The sequence below is a fragment of the Triticum aestivum genome, chromosome 4A (assembly GCF_018294505.1).
Source record: "Triticum aestivum cultivar Chinese Spring chromosome 4A, IWGSC CS RefSeq v2.1, whole genome shotgun sequence".
Lineage (NCBI taxonomy): Eukaryota > Viridiplantae > Streptophyta > Magnoliopsida > Poales > Poaceae > Triticum > Triticum aestivum.
This window is the reverse complement of record NC_057803.1, coordinates 583,799,987-583,816,413: the sequence shown is the minus strand read 5'-3', so window position 1 is coordinate 583,816,413 and position 16,427 is coordinate 583,799,987.

The window sequence follows — 16,427 nt, the reverse complement described above, 5'->3', positions numbered from 1 at the left end:
GTGGGCTGTGCCGTGCTGTGCGCGCTAGGGCATGGAGAAGGACGGCGAGGTCCGTGGGGCGCTTTTGTTCGCTTCGCTCGCTCCCGATCGATCCGTCGCTGTCTTCCTTTTTTTTTTAACCTTTTCCCTTTTCCTTTTAACTTTCCTCCACGCGTCTTTCTCTTCGGTGCGCGCTGGCTCCTTGGAGTTATTTTTTGTTATAAAAAGAAAATTTTACAGGCATCGCATCGCCGACATCTGATTATTGTTGTTGATTATGACTTGGTACAGGTGTCGGCCCATTTTTGCAACTTAACATTATCACACATTTGTATTTAGCGCAGGTGGATGTGGACCATTTTTCCAGTGATATGTCTCATCATGCCACATAATTATTCGGATTATGTCAGAGTATTTTCCCAAAAAGACAAGTGAGGTTACATCTGAGATCTTGTGTATCAAAAACACTGTAAACATGTGGTCCATGTGCAAGCCGCTTTTCACCAAGAAATCTAATTTAGCTGGATTTAGCTGGCCTCACCGGCATATAATTTTCATTTTTGATAATGACTTTTTCCTTTCTTGATAACGACCCATTAGAGGAGCCGATTCATTTTGTGGGCTTCGCATTCTAGCACTACAACTACGTCATATATATATTCTTGAAAACAACTCATAAGAGTAGTTGTGATGATCGATGAGGGCATGGGTTCTCTACTCTTCGTGCTGAATCTACTATATCAAAATAAAAGCCCCCCATTACATGATTTTCCTGCCCTCACACTCAGCCACATCGCCACAAATTAGTTCATTCGAACGATTAATCATGGATGGCCGCAAGTTAGTTGTAAATTTGCTTTAGTGTATCCATGCATGCCTTTTCTGGGAAATCAGCTCATGGATGTCGATCACAACTGTTTGGGTTCATTTTCGTATGGTCATGGGTGGTACATGTTTCGGATGCTTGCGGCGAAATATATAGTGTGCTTCATTTTTTTAAGATGACGTCATGTTATGTTTGATTTAGATGTCTTCTCTTCTTCTTCTTTTTGAGCAACTTCTCTTCTTTTAGTGCGTGATGGTTCGTCGTGGCCCTTCCGTCGGCGGGCCTGGCGTGTGGGGCCCGCTTGACAGGAGAGACAGTGTGTGGAATCAGCTGCCCTTTCGCAGTGGCCGACGTGGACCAGCTACTCGTATGGTGGTACATGCGTCCAGCCGTCGCGTGTGCCAAATTTGTATTTGGAAGAGACGAATGGTCAGGTACCATTTCGTGCAGTGATCCCGTCGTCTAGCTATTATCAATGATGTGCCACATTACCAAATTGGAATATTTCTCAAACAAGTGAGGATGAAATCTTGGAAATCTAATTTTTCCAGGCATCGTCGACTAGTGATTCTCTTTCTTGATAATGACTTGCTAGAGGCGCCGACTCGTTTTGTGAGCTTCAAATTATCACGAATTGTATTTGGCACAACAGACAGGGACCATATTCCTAGTGATATGCCAGTCTCGCTATGTCGCATTATTATTCAGATTATGTCGGAGTATTTTCCCAGAAGGACAAGTGAGGTTACAGCGTGGGTCTTGTGTCGAAGCACTGAAAACATGTGTTACATGGGCAAGACACTTGTCACCAAGAACATAATTCAGTAGGCCTCGCCGACATGTGATTTTTTACCTCTGTCAGAAATAACCGATGTGGTTTTAGTTAAAACTAAAAGTAAAATCCCCTCAAACAAATTCAACTAAAACCGCGTCAATTATTTTTGAATGGAGATAACCACTTGTTAGATGGGTCAATTCATTTTGTGGGCTTCAAGTAACACAAGAAACAATCATGCGCTTTGCCGCGTCATTCTTCGTCATGAGTCAATTTTTTCCCTAGGGTTGGTCTCTGGGTTGTGGACTTTAGTTACACTGAGCTAGAAGGTTTTCCTTACCCAACTATGAACCGCACGAGCACATCCTCTGTCACCCCCACCGCGCTTACGGTTCTATACCCCAACCCAACTTGCTCTGGCCCTGGGTCCTCCCGCATCTCTTCTTCGGTAAGCGGACCGTGAAAGCTGGGGAGTATCCGCTTGGGACTGATAGAAAACAGCATATCTTTCCCTCCCGACCCCTATAAAAATCTAGTGGAAGTCCAGTTGCGTCGGAGACATCTTTATCTGATTTTTTTTTGAAGAGGATCTTTATCTGATTTTGAGGCTTCGTCGTCCGGCTCCTCCAAAATTATGTTAGGAGGTGGTGCCGTCCTCCACGTTTGTTAGAGGTCGGTTTTAGATGTGAGAAAAAAGACATCGTTTAGTTACATACAGCACTCTTCTAAAAAAAGGTTAAATACGACGCGTGTTTTAGAGAAAATTCACACTTGCGCTGGCCATAGAGCCCCAACAGCACAAAACTTATCCCGGATAGGACCCTTTATAGCGCCCGCTACCTTATATATTGGGACGGCCCATTAGCATAGGTTGGTCAGATGTTTCCTTTTTCTTTTTGTTTGTTATTTTTCTTCACTTTTATTTCCTTTTAAGAAATGACTACGCATTCAAAAAATGTTCACGTGGTTATAAACTGTGCTCAAGTATTTATTTATTTTGAACGTTCACGCATTTAGGTATTCACATATATGAAAAAAATGAGTTTTAAAACTTGATCTTGAGATTTTAAAAAATGTTCATGCATTTTTAATAAGAAATGTTCGTGTATTTCTCCAAAACAATTGTGTCTGCGCGCATGTGTGTGGTTCAACAATATTTCATAAAAGTAAAAAAGGAAAACCTAAAGCAAAAAATATGAAAAAAATGTAGAATGAAGTTAAAAGAGAGAGAGAGAGAGAACGAATCAAGCGATTTTATATATTGATATGAAGAGTATATATATATCCATATTGAGGGGTTGCTTCAAGAACACACCCCTTTACTAATGACATTCGTTAATTAGTATTTCTTCATAAGCACAAGCTATTTATATCTTACATTTTTCTGTATTGCATCAGATTTGCCTGCCTCCATTGTTTGGGCATTTTGCTATTGGCTTTTTTTGGCGCTCTTGTTGTTTATCGGCTGGACGTATCTTTTTTATTTTTCTTGTTTTGTTTGCGGTTAAGCCATGGTAGGATGGATGACCATTTTTTATTTTTGGTGGTGGAGTTACATAGCTGGATCTGATGTCAAGAGGTGGTGAAAGTGCTATACATAGCCGGCCTGATGTCTCTAGGGAAGGAACACTGCTATGCAGACGACGCTTTTCAGTGGATGCATGCACGATGCTTCACATTCAGCCTTCCATTCACAGAATAAAGTGCGGCACATCCATCAGGTTACCACAGTGTCGTATGACATGCCTGACATCATAGGCCCTCCCGCCTACAAGGCTCATGACCCACCAGGTAGCTTTATTTTAGGGGAGCTTAGTATTTTTATATATATGTTTCTTCTTGAAAGCACCTCATAAGAGTAATTGTGATCATCGATGAGTTTATGCATTCTCTACTCTTCGTGGTGAATTTAGTAAATTTCAAGTTGTATATAAAACAAAACTACAAATATCTAGAAAAATGTGAAGTGTGAGGTCTCTTTCTCGATAGCGGTCTGCCATGTACTTCCCGTGGGCAACACCCAAACGCCCAAACCTTAACCACTACTACGTTGATCTCTTGTACTCTCGTGGTAGCTGTGGGCAAAGGACGAAGCTAGAAAAAACTTAGTGGGATCATGTCTATATTAGTGGGGTCATCATCTATAAATGAATAATGATTAGTATTAAATTAGTGAAGGATTTGCTAACTTCATTGGGATCAGTTGACCCCATTGCTTACAAGGAAGCTCCGTCCATGGTTGTGGGTTTTGGGATGCACGATAGACTCCAAAGGACACACATGCATCATTCCTATTTTGAAGGATTGGCCTTGAAAAGAGTTATCGAGGTTTTGTTCACCATTAAATGAGTCAGTCAAAGGCAACGCACTAATATCATCTTCTTTGTGAAAACATTATAGCCTTCTAAAATTGTTTACTTCTTTATACCTAGGTGGCTACGTTGGATGTATTATGTCTGTTTGATGGATACATGAATAACATGTTATCATATAGGGCAACAATGATGTCATACTATAAGAAAAAATATAAAAGGGTATGTAAGAAAAGAGGAATTTTCATAGCGGTTTTTTATGATTCCTATTTGTATGAAATTTTAATGTTTTCAAGACACTTTTTATTAACATTTTATTTTTTTAATATATTTTTTCTTGATATTTTATCTTATAATTGAAACCTTCTATGTTCTTCCTTTTACTTGTTGATGACCACGTTGAATGGATTATCGTTTGAACGAAGACCATGGTGTTGTTTTCGCCGATGTGGGCACGTCGTGTCTTTTTAATGGAGGCAAAAGTTTTTCTTCATCATATTAATAATGAGAAGTGTCGAATCTGATCCTAGAGTGCTCGCTAGATCATACACACAAGTAGTTGTTGCTCCACCGGCGATGGATCAGAGATAGGGGAATCATCACCCCCTCCCGTCGTTACCCACCTCATCTGGATGGGCAGGGTCACGGTAGATTCGGTCTGGATCAAGAAAGGTGAGAAGAAGGTCGAAGATGGGACGAAAATAAATGGCGGCGAAGTGGTGGTGTAGAACAAACGAAGGGAGGATGAGATCTGACTGGCGAAGGAGCGTCGCTGCACCGAGAAAAGGAAGACAAACGAGGAGAGGTGCTTGGCGTTGACTTGCATGGAAGATGAGTTGGTTGCTAGATAGCATGCTCTGATGAGTGTGCAAAGACGAGAAGAGGGGGAGCGAGGCAAGTATAAGTTGCCACCTCCTCAAGTACGCGTCAGGACTGCGATGGCGACAACGATGGCTACAACGTCCATTTTAACTTCAGTAGAAATATGGACTAGCAATCAGGAAACACCTTGTGGCCTGATTCTCGGATGCTGATTATGCTGGTGACAAAGTTGATCGCAAGTCTACATCAGGCACATGTCACTTTCTGGGATGATCACTTGTATGTTGGTCTTCAAAGAAGCAGAACTGTGTATCTCTCTCCACTGCTGAATCTGAATACATTGCTGCTGGATCTTGCTGCGCTCAGCTTCTGTGGATGAAGCAAACACTCAAGTACTATGGCATTCATCTGAAGCAAGTGCCACTTTACTGCGACAACGAAAGCGCCATCAAGATTGCCAACAACCCAGTTCAGCACTCAAAGACAAAGCACATTGAAATTCGTCATCACTTTCTCAGAGATCATGTTGTGAAGGAAGACATTGATATCATACACGTCAACACTGAAGAGCAATTGATAGATATCTTCACCAAGCCCTTGGATGAGAAGAGGTTTTGCAAGTTACGGTGTGAGCTAAATATCCTGGAATCCTCAAATGTCTTGTGATCAGGCACACATCCTAACCCTTATGCATATTGATAACTTAGATGTGCAACACACAAAGTAAAGTATATCTTCAATCAATGAAGACATACATTCTAAGTGTGAATACATTAATGTGGAATTTGACTTCAGAGCGCCACGATAATTACGCGCCGTGTCTGGGTCTAATAATTCCTATACGGTGGGTAACACCACCACCAAACGTTCTATCTTGAAGTGTTTCACTCATGGCGTTACCTTGCAATGTCTTCACATTTGGTTTGGCTTCGATCTCAACATATATTCATGATTATCTTCACTATGTTGATTATATATATATATATATATATACACACACACTAGTGTTCTGTCCTCTACAGCATTCACTTATAGCTATGTCTTCGTGTTGAATCTTTTGAACTAAGTGAATGTGATCGGACCCTAACCTCTCTATGCTTTCTATCTCAAACTCTATCTCCCCAAGTCATATGCATTTTATTGAAACTGTCGTATGTCTTCTCTGCGTCCTTGTCAGCAGAAGATACAGAGACAACCATTAAGTCCGTTTTCAATGCTCATTCCTCCACATGAAATCTGGAGAAGTAGGAACGACCACCCGACAATCCAGGCGTGCGTGGGACGTGGAACAAACCCCAAAATTCCGCATAATGGCCACATGTTCCTCAGATGCGAATCGCCAGGGGCACCTGTGTAATAGCACAGTGCCGCCCTTGTGCCTATAAATACACACTCACAGCGGTCATTATCTCTTCTTCCACCCTCGCACGAACCCTAGCGCCACCGCTAGCCCCTGACGACGTCGGCGACGAAGCGCTTCGCTGCCGCAACCTCTCCGACGCCGTCTTCACGCCGAACGCGGACATCGTCCTCTCCGCCGTCGCCATAGGTGTCCTCCGTCGCCAAGTTAGGGCACGGAAGATCGAACTGCTCGGCCTCATCTTACACTCTGTCTAGCAGTTCTTAGTGTGGTAAATAAAACTTCCTCTTTTTACAACACCATTGATCCTATGGATTTGTCACTTTCTACCACAAGCAGTTTCTGTTCACACAAGCTAGATCTCTCTCATACTGCATCTCATAACATGCCTAGTATATTCACTTGTGCTTCACAAAGTAGTTAGATTCCTCACTTGTATTGATCTGTGGATTCGTACAAATCTGGAACCAACTTCTTATCTGTGAGTGAATGTCTTTGCACGATGAGGTCAATGTCTTCTAAACTGATTTATCTTCAAAATCTTTTAAGAATGCATATGACCTCTTCCCCTTCCCTCGCACCTTAATGCTGTCACAGGTACATGTCCGTGGGAGAATCCTTTGGTTCTCATAGTCTGCATTCATTTGCAGAATTCTTACAACATCACATAAATTCTCCCGAAGCCAGTTCCTGTTGGTCCAGCAAACGAAAACCTTTGAAGCCTTTGAATGTCTTGAAGCCTTTCGGGTTAAAGTTTATGGCTTCAGAGAAAGCAGTAAGGAAGGGTGGCAGAAAGCGTCATGGTGAGACCTCCAGAGATCTGCCAGATGAACTCTCAGAAATGTACAAGACAGATCCTGAAGAGGATTACAGTCAGCGCAAGACCCGAGTCCAATGGATTCGAAGATATTGGGCAGAACAATGGTTCAAATACAGATTTGTGACCTAGGAGTATGCTGAGAAAAACGCCATCAAGAGACTGTGGGGAAACATCCTATTCAAGAATCTTCTACCCAGGTCCAGAGATGAAGTCATTGCTCAAGGCTTCTATCCATGCATGGTCCGTGGACCACAGCCTGCTGATGCACACTCGTCGTTACTGCTATGGTGTCGTGACGACAATCTGTTCAAGCGCAATTTCCAGTTTGCTCAGAACTCAGCAAAGCAGAACAAGAAGACTTTTGGGTTAGACTTCAACCCTGGTCCCTCATCTCCAAGGGCAGATGGCACACGACATGCAGAACCCAATGTCATCGGTCCTTTCGCCAACCTTGAAGACCTCATCACCTACATCTTTGTTCAAGGGACTGTAGTGAATGAGCCTGCAGCTGACACTGAGTCTGATGACGTGCCTGCAGTGCCGAAGCCAAAGCAGTTGAAGAAGCCAAAAGCTTCAAAGCCGGCCCCTTCACCAAAAATCTCAAGGGCGAAGCCATTGGCAACTGCACCTCCTGAAAACAGTGTGCAGTCTGAAGACTTATCACGCGTCTCCAAGCCCCAGAAGGCCAAGATGCCTCTGTCTCACACTGGCAAAGAGCTAATAGCTGCTGCCATTCTGCGCAATGACGACATTGTTCTGTCAAGTGATGAAGATCTTGCAGATGACGCTCTTGAGCAACTCATCAAGAGCAAAGAAGAAGCAGAAATCTTCAATGATCTGCCTCTCTTTGATGTCACCATCATCCACAACTTCATTGACGAGTGGTTTGACACGCCAAACATCAGCTTTGAAGATCTGCAACTACCCATTGGCCTCAGTGTCGCCTTCCAAGGCGCCATTGCTTCAGAACTTGCTATTGCCCAGCGCATTGTTGAACTGAAGCAGAAGATTGACTATGAAAAGGCTCAGTTCAAGAAGCATATGGCCAAGCTCAGCGTGCAAGAAGTGAAGAACTTCAAGACAATGATGCACGAGCTCAAGGAAGCCTTTGTGAAGAAGCGTGTAGAAGCTCAGGGTTCGCGTGAGCGCATGAAGACTCTGGCTGACAGATGTGTGCAAGCCTATAATGAGGCTGAGAAGCGCAAGGCACTTGGGCGTCATGGCATCGACCCCAGGATGGCCGCAAAGAAGGAGAAGAAGCCTGCTACGGCTGAACCTGATGCACCAAGGCAAGAAGCAGTTCCGATTGTCTTCCCAACTAGACTGACTGGCTCGAAGCCAAAAAGCCGGTCAACAGCTTCAGAGCTCAAGAAGACAAGGACTGCTGAGGCTGAAGACAAGAAGAGGAAACACTCTGAAGCCTCACCTACTGCCCCCTCCAAGAAGAAGAGGAAGACCAAGAAAGCTCGGGCTGCTTCCACAGAGCCCTTGATAGTTGAACCCATTTCTATGGTCTATCCTGAAGCTGAACGACAACTGACAATTCATGAGCCTGCTTCCACAGAGGCTAATGAAGCTGAAGACATTCCAGCAGCTGATCCCATCGCTGCTGAAGACCTTGGTCAACATGACAATGTAGAAGATGGTGCAGTCCTTCCTCAACATGAAAACAGTGAACTCATCAGCATTGGTCGTCCACTGACGCCAATTGCACAGGATGCTTCATGGGCGGATCGCCCACAAGAGGAAGAAGACTATGAGGCCCAGCCCACTTCAATTTCATAGGTGTCGTCTGCGCTCCGCAGGCTTCGCAAAGGTCCAAGGCCTCAGGTCTCTGCTGAAGACATTCCGGCTGCATCAGCCGCAGAAGAAGGAGTCTCACAAGATCCCACTCCCCTGTCCCACCAAGAAGCAGTTCTCCAGGAGAATGTGCTTGTGACCGACCCTCCAGCTAGTCAAGTGGAGGATGAAAATCATGAGGTTGCCACAACCACCAATGAAGCTAATGTGGAGCCCTCCCCAGCAAAAGCTTCAGAAGACAGCGAAGCCACTGATCCCGCCACTTCTGTTCCTGAGTCTGCTGCCGGTCCCCAATTCAACTATCATGTTGAGCACAGGCCTCAGGTCCAGAAGCCAATCCCAAGATAGCCAAGGTTTTCAGGTCCTGCATCAGCACCTGGCTCCTTCAACATCAATGGCTTCAGGGCAGACAACACGTTCTTCAATAGCTCCAGGAACCCCTACTCAAGGGAAAGGATACCATCTGATCGGTTCTGGAGCTATCCTCAGCGAAGCTATTACTCTTGCATTCTGTACAACCAAGGTCGCATCTTCCCACACAAGCGCCTTGACGTTGAAGCTATAGCTGGTCTGCCCTATCTGGAAGAAGCTTTAGATTGCTTCAAGAAAGTTGGACTGCTGCCGTTCATTACTGACGAAGAGCATTGGAATGAAGAGCTGCTGCTTCAATTCTATGCCACACTTCACATCAGAGGGTACAGTAGAGATCCGAAGACTTGGGTCCTGGAGTGGATGACTGGCAACGTTCATCACGAAGCCAATGCATTTGACATCATTGAGCTCACTGGCTTGCCCACTCCTGGCGATCTCTTCGAGCAAGGCTGTCAGCTGCATACTGAAGCTATTGAGAGCATCTTTCAGCGGCCAGAACCTGATATGAGTCAGATGCTCAGCATGATGAAGCCATTGCCCCAAGATGCTGCTTATCCCACAGAGTTCTTCATTGAAGACCTTGAGTATCTACCAAGAACCATCTATCACATCATCAGGCGAACTCTCTGGCCTATCAAAGGGCACTCTCCAAATGCCAAGCTTCAGGGTGCAATGAAGACTTTGGTCTTCTATATACTTCATGGCAAATGCTTCAATGCACATGACTTCTTCATACGCCAACTTGCTGCATCAGGCATTGATCTGTTTGGTTTGAAGTTCTACGCCCCTTGGGTCATGCGGCTGATCAAGCTACACTCCGCCATCTCGTATCAGCCCTCAGCCCGCAATCATCGGATCTTCTTGCCTGACGTGGACATGTCTACCGAAGCCATATATTCTGAGCCTGCCAAGCAACCTCTAAGTCTTCAGAATGCAGAACATCAGAGTTTTACTCAGAACATTGAAGGAGTTGAAGCAGTTTCTCGGGTGTATCCTTTGGCTGGCACTACACGTGCACCACACCCTGCTTCCACTGAAGCCACTGACAGTGCCACTGCTCCAAGACCCAAGAAGCGCACTCGTGTTCTCAATGACCGAGAGCTTCTTGTGGCTCTACATCAGAAGCAGGATAGGCATCATGACTGGTTGAAGCGTCAGATGAAAAGCCTCTTGGTGGATGTTAATCGCACTCGAAATCTTGCCACCAAGAATGCTTTCGTTGCCCATGAAACCTGTCGCCGCACATGGAAAGGGCTCACGATGATGTGTTCTGAAGCTGATCTTCAATAGGATGGCTTCACTGAGAGATTCAAGTTTGACTCCACACCTCCTCGAAGGGCTGTGCTGCTAGGAACTCTATCCCTTGAAGACTCTGAGTTCTCTTCCTCTGCTGCCACAGTGACTGCCAGAATTATTGAGGAAGAAGACGATGCTACTTCACCGCCACCTCCTTCAGCACCTCCAAGCTCTTCTGCACCGCCAAACAACACCAACAACCCTGCTACTTCACCTACTCCTCGTGGGAACGAGTAGAGGCTCTATGTCTTCAAATCTTTTTGGTCATTACTGACAAAAGGGGGAGAAGCATATGAGATTGATAGTCTTCAAGCGGGTCCATATGGGCGGGTGCTTTATATTTTGCTTCGTGCTTACAACTCTCGTTTTTGCTACATTTGGTTCTTATGAGTTGTAACACTTAGACTAGATGATCGTCTACTACTTATTTGCCACCTTGTTTTGCGAAGATAAATTCCGCATGTGCGACGATAAATTCCGCACTTAGCTCATTCTGCAGACGTCCATTTTCCATTATGCATGTCATTATCTTCATATACTTTCACATGCATAGTGGATTGTCATCATAAGTTGAAGTGGATCTCCACAAGTACAACCTGCCATGTGCATTTGCATTCCAAAAGCAAATTAACTTATATGCACATCTTCAGGGGGAGCCCTTGCAACTTATGAAGATAATTCCTTATCCTTTAAAATTTCACAGATTATATTCCCCGTTGAAAACTTCAACTAGTTTGTCATCAATCACCAAAAAGGGGGAGATTGTAAGTGCATCTAGTGCCACCCCTAGTTGGTTTTGGAGTATTGACGACAAACCTAGTTGAGGGACTAATGTGTTTGTGAGAATTGCAGGATAACACAGGTAGAAGTCCCTCATTGATTCGGTTTTACTACCAGAGATGACCCCTAAAAATGTATGAAGACATTGAAGTCAAAGGTGGTATATGAAGATATTCACATTGAAGACTATGACAAGAGAAGACACTATATGAAGCCTATGGAGCTCGAAGACTTAGATCTGTCGTAGTTCTTTTTCTTTTGTGTTGAGTCATAGGAACCACCGTACTGTTAAGTGGTGTCCAAGAGAACCAGTCAGAATGACTGAAGTGATGCCTAAACCAAAAACCTATGTCTTCGAGTGAAGACTATGAGAGCGATTCTTGTCCAGAGTCGGACAAGTCAGCTTTGCTTGTAGCCCAAGTAAAGTTGCCGTGTGAGTTTGAAATCTGACCATTGGAACACGTGTCAGTTCCTTAGTGACCCAGGGTCATTTCGGACAAATCAGGTCGGGTTGCCAAGTGGCTATAAATAGCCCACCCCCTACAACCATAAACGGTTGGCTACTCAGATTGATAGTACGGCTTTTGTCGTTTGAGAGCAACCCACCTCGAAGCCTTTGAGAGAGAATTCCTTGCGAGGATAAAGCCCTAACCACCAGAGCCAGAGAGAATTGGGTATCACTTAAATCTTCTTGTCTGTGTGATCTGAAGACTTATTACACTTGAGGACTGTGCATCCTCCAGCCGGTTAGGCGTCACGTTCTGAGCATACAAGAGACATTGTGGATTGCCGGTGAACGAAGTCTGTGAAGGTTTGGGAGTCTACCTTGAAGACTTACCAGAGTGGTTGGGCGAGGTCTATGTGACCTTAGCTCAAGGAGAATACGGTGAGGACTGGGTGTCCTGAGCTGCGTGTTCAGGACTGGGTGTCCGGGACTGTGTGTCCTAAGGTTTAAATACCTAGCCGCTCCAACTAGACGTACAGTTGTCACAGCAACTGGAACTGGTCCAACAAATCATTGTCTTCAACGAGTCACTGGTTTCATCTTCACTTCCCTTTACTTACTGTTACTCCTTGTGAAGTCATTGTATGTTTGTACTATCATTTGTCTTCACTGAGTGACTGCGTGTTCTGTTTGGCTTCACAATATCTTCCTACCTGATCCTTACTACCTAGCTGCTATTAGTCTTTGTGCTTTCACTTCATTGAATACTTGACTATGGTTTGCCTAGTGTAGTCTACCTTCCGCTGCATGGTAATAGGTTTAATTTTATCGTTTGTCTTCAAAACTTCTATGTTCTGAAGACTTTCATGAAAATCGCCTATTCACCCCCCCCTCTAGTCGATATAACGCACTTTCACCTACCCGTTAAGTCATGTGTAGGGAACGGGTATAGCCATTTACCCATGGATATAACCATACCCTACCCATTTTATATTGACATGTGAATCTTACCCGTGATTCACAATCACAAGTGTACATATGTTAAAGTTGTGTTGTGAGCTTATGAACCTATGTTAAAGTTGTTACCAATTGTCAATTTGAATTGAGATAATTTTCATCTACTCGGCTATTTGTTATTGAGTTGAGATCAATGCTTTTTTGTCAAATGTGCTATAGATGAATGTAAAATTGTGAATAGCTTGTGTACTATTTGAACTTTCCATTAGGTACCCAATGGGTATGGTTACCTGTCGAGTATGGGTACGGGTAAAGTATCATACCCATGGGTACGGGTATGGGTAGAATTTTGTACACATTGACTACACGGGTATGGGTATGGTATTGCTCTACCCGCCCCGTACCCTACCCATTGCCATCTTTACTGGGGTGTGATGGCTCTGGGCTGGGACATAATGTGTTGAATTGTCCAAAGAGAAAACCATGGGAATTCTTTCCTGGGTTTTTTGGTTTTCAGGATCTCTTTTTCTCAACTAGGAAGGTGTTGGACCCCCCAAGTGTAAATATTTATAGCAAGCAACAATTTTCCCTTAAAGTGGATGACCCTAAGGTTTATTGAATTAGTAGGAGTTTGCTAAGAAGCCAATGATCAATACCTACACACACAAATACAAAACTGCCTTGATCCCCAACGAAACTAGCAAGGTTGTCAATCTTACTAGCCTTGTCAGTTACAATGATTAATGCAAGTATGTATGGGAGGTTAAAGTTCCAAAGAAATAAAACAGGGAATTTTAAAGAGCGTTGTTGGAGGTTGAAAGCAATAGGAAGAAGAATGGACCGGGATCCATAGGTTCACTAGTGATATCTCTCCAAAAGAAGTAGAAAGGTGTGATGAACAAAATACACTTGTTCATCGATTAAATTATAGTTTTTATGAGTATGATTATACATGGTATAGTTGCATATCACCATCATGTCCAAAGAACTATAAACCATAATCCTGCTGCATCTATAGCTAATACTCCATCCCAAGACCGTTATCTAACATGCATATCAAAGTATTAAGTTAAAGAAATAGAGTATTGCATTAAGTATAATGACACGAAGTATATGATACATTGTCTTCACCCCGCGTTCAAAAGAACAACTACACAATCATATTTTTATCCCTAGTGGCAACAATACAATACAATACAATACAATACAATACAATACAAGCCTTTTCCACTTCCTATCACTGCAATAGATTACTTACAAGATTGAACCCAACTTCCTTTTGGAGATCATCCATCAAACTTGGCCAAATAAAGATAAATAGACCGGTGAGCATATGTGAGTAAGAATTATGCAACAAAGAAACCAAATTGATCTCAAAAGAATTAATGGATAGATCTGGTCATACAGTGAAAAATCATCACATGGCAACAAATGCATTAGCAAATTACACTAAATGGATCACAATTATGTAGGGAAGCTCATGTGATATTTGTATTGAGAAGAAATAGAGAGAAAAACCAACTAGTTATTGATATGGATCCATAGTCCAAAGAAAACTACTCACGAGCGATCATGGTGGCCTTCAAGTTGACGTAGACATTGAGATGATTTCCTCCTCCGACAAAGCACCGGAAAAGGCCTCTAGATTGTATCACTTTGAGATAGAGAGGTGTGGTTGTGGAAATAGAAAGACTCCTCAATGTATAGGGGTTTTGGAGCGAACAAAAAAATATACGTTTTCAAAGCCACAGGGGGCCACATAGTTGTACCACGCGGGCACCTTGGCTGTGTGGAGTCCTAGATGGGACCCAAGTCCTTTGGAAACTTCTCGTTGAAAAATGTTTTCTAGAGTTTTTTGAAAGGATTTTTGGAGCTCCGTAAAATTGATGTTCCTGAAAGTTCAAAAACATGCAGAAAACAACAACTGACACTTGGCTGAGTAAATAGGTAGTCTAGAAAAATAATAAAGGTTGATGCCAAATTATGCCAAAATGATACTCCCTCCGTTCCTCTATGCAAGGTGTATTATTTTTGCCACGGTGGTAAAGGCACATAATGTTGGGGAACGTTGCAGAAAACAAAAATTTTCCTACGGTTTCACCAAGATCCATCTAGGAGTTCATCTAGCAATGAGTGATTGGATTGCATCTACATATCTTTGTAGATCACGCGCGGAAGCGTTCAAAGAACAGGGATGAGGAAGGCGTACTCGACGTGATCCAAATCATCGGAGATCCTAGCGTCGAACGGACGGCACCTCCGCGTTCAACACACGTACGGTCAGCATGACGTCTCCTTCTTCTTGATCCAGCAAGGGGGAAGGAGAGGTTGAGGAAGATGGCTCCAGCAGCAGCACGACGGCGTGGTGGTGGTGGAGCTGCAGTACTCCGGCAGGGCTTCGCCAAGCACTATGGAGGAGGAGGATGTGTTGGAGAGGGAGAGGGAGGCACCAAAGATGTGTTATGAGAGGCCCTCCTTTCCCCACTATATATATGGAGTCCAAGGGGGGGGGGCCGGCCCTAGGAGATCCAATCTCCTAGGGGGTGCGGCCAAGGAAGGAATCCCTCCTCCCCAAGGCACCTAGGAGGTGCCTTCCCCCTTTGAGACTCTTCCCTTCTTGAACCCTAGGCGCATGGGCCTCTTGGGGCTGGTGCCCTTGGCCCATATAGGCCAAGGAGCACCCCCTACAGCCCATGTGCCCCCTGGGGCAGGTGGCCCCACCCGGTGGACCCCCGGGACCCTTCCGGTGGTCCCGGTACAATACCGGTGACCCCGAAACTTGTCCCGATGCCCGAAATAGCACTTCCTATATATAATTCTTTACCTCCGAACCATTCCGGAACTCCTCGCGACGTCCGGGATCTCATCTGGGACTCCGAACAACATTCGGGTTACTGCATATACATATCCCTACAACCCTAGCGTCACCGAACCTTAAGTGTGTAGACCCTACGGGTTCGGGAGACATGTAGACATGACCGAGACGACTCTCCAGTCAATAACCAACAGCGGGATCTGGATACCCATGTTGGCTCCCACATGCTCCTCGATGATCTCATCGGATGAACCACGATGTCGAGGATTCAAGCAACCCCGTATACAATTCCCTTTGTCAATCGGTATGTTACTTGCCCGATATTCGATCGTCGGTATCCCAATACCTCGTTCAATCTCGTTACCGGCAAGTCACTTTACTCGTACCGTAATGCATGATCCCGTGACCAGACACTTGGTCACTTTGAGCTCATTATGATGATGCATTACCGAGTGGGCCCAGTGATACCTCTCCGTCATACGGAGTGACAAATCCCAGTCTTGATCCATGTCAACCCAACAGACACTTTCGGAGATACCCGTAGTATACCTTTATAGTCACCCAGTTACGTTGTGGCGTTTGGTACACCCAAAGCACTCCTACGGTATCCGGGAGTTACACGATCTCATGGTCTAAGGAAAGGATACTTGACATTGGAAAACTCTAGCAAACGAACTATACGATCTTATGCTATGTTTAGGATTGGGTCTTGTCCATCACATCATTCTCCTAATGATGTGATCCCGTTATCAATGACATCCAATGTCCATAGCCAGGAAACCATGACTATCTGTTGATCAACGAGCTAGTCAACTAGAGGCTTACTAGGGACATGTTGGTGTCTATTATTCACACATGTATTACGATTTCCGGATAACACAATTATAGCATGAATAAAGACAATTATCATGAACAAGGAAATATAATAATAATGCTTTTATTATTGCCTCTAGGGCATATTTCCAACAGTCTCCCACTTGCACTAGAGTCAATAATCTAGTTACATTGTGATGAATCGAACACCCATGGAATTCTGGTGTTGATCATGTTTTGCTCTAGGGAGAGGTT